This window comes from Prionailurus viverrinus, chromosome D2 (genome assembly GCF_022837055.1).
Source record: "Prionailurus viverrinus isolate Anna chromosome D2, UM_Priviv_1.0, whole genome shotgun sequence".
Classification (NCBI taxonomy): Eukaryota; Metazoa; Chordata; class Mammalia; order Carnivora; family Felidae; genus Prionailurus; species Prionailurus viverrinus.
This window is the reverse complement of record NC_062571.1, coordinates 24,780,119-24,786,118: the sequence shown is the minus strand read 5'-3', so window position 1 is coordinate 24,786,118 and position 6,000 is coordinate 24,780,119. Positions and strand designations below refer to the sequence as shown.

Sequence of the window (6,000 nt, the reverse complement as noted above, 5' to 3'; positions counted from 1 at the left end):
TTCATGTCTTCTTTTTAAGTGTTTAAATGCTAAGGATAGTTTATTGTGGTAGAATTGTGGGTTTTTTAAAAATGTTTACTCATTTTTGAGAGACAGAGATAGAGCATGAACAGGGGAGGGGCAGAGAGAGAGGGAGACACAGGCTCCAGGCTCTGAGCTGTCAGCACAGAGCCCGACGCGGGACTCGAACTCACAGACCATGAGATCATGACCTGAGCCGAAGTCAGACACTCAATTGACTGAGCCACCCGGGTGCCCCAGAATTGTGGGGTTTTTAAAATGTTTATTTATTTCTTTTGAGAGAGAGAGAGAGAGAGAGAGAGAGAGAGAGAATCCCAAGTGGGCTCCATACTGTCAGCACAGAGCCTGACATAGGGCTTGATCTCACAAACTGTAAGATCATGGCCTGAGCCAAAATCAAGAGTCAGATGCTTACCTGACTGAGCCACCCAGGTGCCCCAGTAGAATTGTGGTTTTAACCAAATGTTTATAAGTATTTGCATCAGCAATCAATATTTAAATATTTGGGAAATTTTAACTTGATAGCTACATATGTTTTCAATTTTTTTAGTTTTGAGGTATGTACAAATATTGAAAGGAATATTGATTGTTTAGGGATTAAAGAAATGCTAATTATTTGATAAATTCATAAGGTTATTAAGCTGGGTATTAAACAAAGCACAAAAAGAAATGAATCCCAAAGGATTTGTAAATATTAAAGAATAATTTATTCATGGTACTGTGATAGAGCTCATTTAATGTAATGAGTATACATTAAATAATTAATTTATCATTGAGATCTAATGAACATATAACATTGTATTCACCTTAGACCTTATATATATAATGTATATATAAATCATATATATGATATATATAAATGAGATATATATATATATATATATATAAATGATCACCACAATACATTTAGTTAACACCCATCACCACACATAGTTACAAATGCTTTTTGTGTGTGATGAGAATTTTTAAGATCTACCCTTAGCAACTTTCAAATATGCAATGCAATATAGTCACTATGCTGTACATTGCATTCCAAGAACTTATTTATTTTGTAACTGGAAGTTTGTACCTTTTGACCCCCTTCAACCCATTTCACCCACCCCCTCACCAATCTGTTTTCTGTGTTTATGGGTTTGATTTTTTTGTTTGTTTGTTGTTTTATTTTTCCATTGTTTGTTTGTTTGTTTGTTTTAGACTCCACATTTAGTTGAGATCATACAGTGTTTATCTTTCTCTGTCTGGCTCATTTCACTTAGCATAATGCCCTCAAGGTCCATCCATATTGTTGCAAATGGCAGGATTTCATTCTCTTTTTCATAACTGAATAACATTCCTGTATATAATTTTTAATTAAAAAGAAAACCTTAAAAATATACATTAAAAACCCCATCTCCATTTGTCCACTCCACTCCCTAACACACCATATACCCCCACAAATACAAAGCAGATGAATGAATCAACACAGTTAATCAGGAACAGAGCTGAGGCATTTTTGTGTTCTGACCCCTGGCTCAGCATTTTCTTCCATGCCTCATGCAATAGTGTGATAGAGGTACATGTAACTGGAAAGATAAAAGGGACTGATAGAATGCCTTGGCAATCCTGGCCATCTGACACAGGCAGTGGAATATGGTGGGATGTGTACTGGGAAAGATACATGGTTAATTATCTTAGGTCTGCTAGTTACTAGTGGGTGACTGAGTGCAGTCTCCTACTTTCCTTATGCCTCATTTTCTTCACCAATTCAATGCAGAGTTTAGAAATGCAAATTCTAATGTCGCTTCCAAATTCTCTAATTCTATGAAATATTGTGAAGGAGGCTTATTAACTTATGGAATAGAGAGAGCCTTGCTAAACTTTCAGGTCCCGCTCCTCACAAATCTGCCCCAGGAATTACTAACAGGAATACAAGTACACTCAAGATGGTCCAAGAAGGTCCCACAGTCTTCTGTCCTCTTCAGTTTTTCAGAAATTAATTGAAATCTTTGGTATTATCTTAGTGTTCTTCCCATTCCTTTTGTTCTTCTGGGCTATTCTTTTGCAATCATTTTATTGGGCTTTTGGAAGGCAGGGGAAATATTTGGGTCAGGCAGCCATATTAACTGGGACCTCATCATTTGATTTTTGAGTAGCATTACCTCACCAAGGTTGGAGGTCCGGCCTCCTCTTCCTGTCAGAGACACTTCCACATGGTAGTTGAGTAACGGCCTGAATAAATGGATAAATCTATGTGTTATTTATTTGAATTTAGATAATTATGTTCTTTAAAATACAAAGATTTCACTATCAGCGCTGTTTCAGATATTACCTGACAGTATTTTTTGGTTTTGGTTCTGGTTTAATATTCCCATTTCCCTCCATTTTAAAGCAAGTAAGAGAAGAGAAGGGAAGAGAAGAAGAAGTATCTTGAGTTTTAGAGGCAGTAGTAAAATTTCCATAATTAAGCTTTGGCCTATATCAGTGGTTCTCAAATTTTAGCCTGAATCAGGATCACCCGGAGGCCTTGTTAAAACACAGACTGCTAGACCCCAACTCTAGAATGTCTGGCTCAACATGTCTGGAGTGGAGCCTGAGAACTTTCACTTCTAGCAAGGTACTATGTGGTGTCAATGATGCTAGTCTAGGGACCATACTTTGAGAGGCACAGGACTACATGAAATACAGCACTTGGAGGGGGGGGCGCTTGGGTTAAGCTTGGTTAAGCTTCTGACTTCAGCTCAGGTCACGATCTCACTGCTCATGGGTTTGAGTCCCACATCAGGCTCTGTGCTGACAGCTCAGAGCCTGGAGCTTGCTTCAGATTCTGTCTCAGTCTCACTGCCTCTCCCCTGCTCAAGCTCTGTCTGCCCCTCTCTCTCTTTGTCAAATATAAATAAAAATATTTTTAAAAATTAAAAAAACAAATATAGCATTTAAGTATTGAAAGTAGATAAGGGGCACCTGGGTGGCTCAGTCAGTTGAGCATCCAACTCTTGATTTCAGCTCACGTCATGATCCCAGGGTCATGGGATCAAGCCTTGCATTGGACTCCACATTAAGCATGGAGCCTGCTTAGGATTCTTTCTGTCTCTCCCCTGCTTGTGCTCTCTCTCTCTAAAATGAAAAAAAAAAGTAGATAAGTAATTTGTTTATTCATTAAATAAATAGTTGAATAATTACTCTGTATTGAGTATTGTTTTAGGTACAGGGTAATAAGCAAAAAAAAAATGTGGTTTCTGTTCTCAATGAAACTTTCTGATGGAATTTTCCAGTTTTTAACTACAGGTGTTTTTTTTTAATGTTTATTTATTTTTGAGAGAAAGAGACAGAATGTGAGTCGGGGAAGAGCAGAGAGAGAGGGAGACACAGAATCCAAAGCAGGGCCCAGGCTCTGAGCTGTCAGCACAGAGCCTGATGCGGGGCTCGAACCCACGAATCATGAGATCATGACCTGAGCTGAAGTCAGATGCTTAACTGACTGAGCCACCCAGGCGCCCCTAGAGGTTTTGATTAGAGGTCTGCTCAGCACAGAAAGTCTCCTCACGGTGCTATAGCATATCATGTTCATTCCCTTCTTTATTAGTCATTGTGGTTGTCTTGCTTGTTTTTCCTTTCAGTTTTATTGAAACTGAAGCATAATTGATATACAACACTGTATAAATTTAAGATGTATACCATAATGACTTTACATATGTGTATATTGTGAAATGATTACCAAATAAGTTTAGTGGACATCTATCACCTTCACCAGGGCTCTCTCACTCCTCTTAGGTAGAAAGACCCTTATCTCTGACAGACCCAAGTTTTGCCTATACCTCTGTTCAGTGTCTCCCTCTTCCCCAGCCCAGCCCTTGACCATTGGTTTCAGCTTTCACTTCTACCATGGCGATTAAGACTTCCTAACATATAATTTACCCTTCATTCTACACTGTTCTCTGTCTTCAGCAGCTTCATTTGTGCCCCCACCATTTGCAGCCCCTACAAGGCAATGGGCCACATGTTACATTTCTTTGCAACTCCAACCCTCAGCTCCTCAAGGAGTTAAGAACACTCTAGGAGATAAATATGAGCTTGTTGATAGATTTGCTTGGAATGTCAACCTCCTTTTTGGAGGAACTGGGGTAGAATCAAAATTGCCACCATCATAACAAGAGTCAGACCACATGGTCAGACGTTGTTTGTGGTGGCTGGGGTGGAGTCAAAGGATTGGAGACCAGGGGAAAAAAAAACAGGTGTTTGGTTTAGGATTTTACTCAATTGACAGAAGCCAAGAATAGTTAATTTTTCTTTCAGTACAAAATTTGCCTTCTAAACAGAGTTTGTGCCTAAGAAAAAGTAATATGGTCAGAATGAACTGGAGAATAAGTTGTGGAATCAGGTGCCATCTGTGTTTTCTTGACTAGTGGATCTTAATTTTGCTGAAAATTAGTTCTGAGCTGGTAATAATTGAATAAATAGGTCCAAGATCACTTTTTATTACAATTGGGTTAACTGGACATTAACTGCCACAATCTGGTCTAAATACGTTAAGATAAAGAGGAAACCTTGTTCATCCTGAAATAGATGCTACATAGAAATAGAAGAAAAGTACTTTAAAGATGAAAGAATCTTTGAGAGAAGTATGAAATAATGGTTATGTATGAGGCTCTGACCTGGAACCTGGTCTAATCCAGTTTGAATCTTTATTTTCCTCCTATTTTCTGTGTGGTCTTAGGAAAATTTCTTTATCTCTCTGAATCTCAGTTTCTTTATGTGTGCAGAATTAGAGATTAAAAATATCACCTATTAAAGAATTAATGGGAGAAATAAATGACAGTATAATAATGTACATGAAGCTCCTAGTATAATGTCTAGCTTATAGTAATAGCACAATAAATGACAGTTATTATGTAGTCCAATCCTACCATTATACAGATGAAGAAACTGAGGCTCTGAGTAATTGAAGTAATTTATGGACAGAACTAAGACAAGAACTTAGGATTTCAGATTTCCAACCCAACACTCTATTCAGGTAATTTACCATTTATCACTCTCTCTGTAATTTTGATCTTTTGAGTAGGCAATTTGTGAAAATTTGGGCAGTGAACTAAGATGAAATACATTTTTTCCTACTTTCTGTGAAAATTGGGTTTCAAGTTAAATATATATAACCTACCTATGAAAAAGGCTATTTTCAAACTCTTCAATAGTATCATTTAATAAATCAACCATAAACATTATTTGTAAACTAGTTACAAGTCATTCTTTTTTTGAGAGAGAGAGTGAGACAGAGCATGAGCAAGGGAAGGCCAGAGAGAGGGAGACACAGAATCTGAAGCAGGATCCAGGCTCTGAGCTGTCACCACAGAGCCCGACGCGGGGCTCGAACCATGAACCGTGAGAACATGACCTGAGCCAAAGTCGGACGCCCAACCGACTGAGCCACCCAGGTGCCCCTAGTCATTCTTAACTGTTTAATTGAAAAATCTAATTCTTGGCAGCATTAATTTGAGTGTTGACTAAATTAGTTTGAGTTGTGGTACACACCTACATAGGCTGAGTAAAAACTGATGCCCTCCAGTCACATCAACTATTAATATAGGAAGTCACCAACTCAAGGTGTCCCTAATGGGAACAGTTGTCTCTTGTGAGTAATTTCAATGAGAGCAAAGTCATTATACCCAACACATCTATTTATTTTTAACTCTTATAATAGTCAAAATGTCCTTCAAGCTCTCAGATAATTAATACAGCAGCTACATGGCATTTAGTATATTCCAGAAGTTGCAGCCATCATTGATCAACCCAAGAGTTTCTTTTCCTTTTCAGCGACAAGAGCACGAAGAAGTTATGGCTTGTTTATTTTGCAGTATAAGCATAGCCAATTTCCATGTAGTTCACCTAGTCCAGATGAAAGCCAGTTGTCCTGGACCTAATAGGTAGTTGAGTTGAAAGTGTCAAGGATGTGTAGTAATCTATTCATGTGTGGTGTGTTCATAAAAGTGATTAAAATTTGGGGTG

At 38.0% G+C, this 6,000-nt stretch overlaps 1 long non-coding RNA gene across 1 annotated transcript in view; it reads right to left on the bottom strand.

The window, feature by feature from the left end:
- Positions 1-3,069: 3,069 nt before the first annotated feature.
- LOC125147391 (uncharacterized) overlaps positions 3,070-6,000 on the bottom strand; it is a 121,663-nt gene continuing 118,732 nt past the window's right edge. The window contains exon 5 of the long non-coding RNA XR_007145170.1: positions 3,070-3,114. This is a non-coding gene — a long non-coding RNA (uncharacterized LOC125147391). The remainder of the gene's footprint in view (positions 3,115-6,000) is intronic.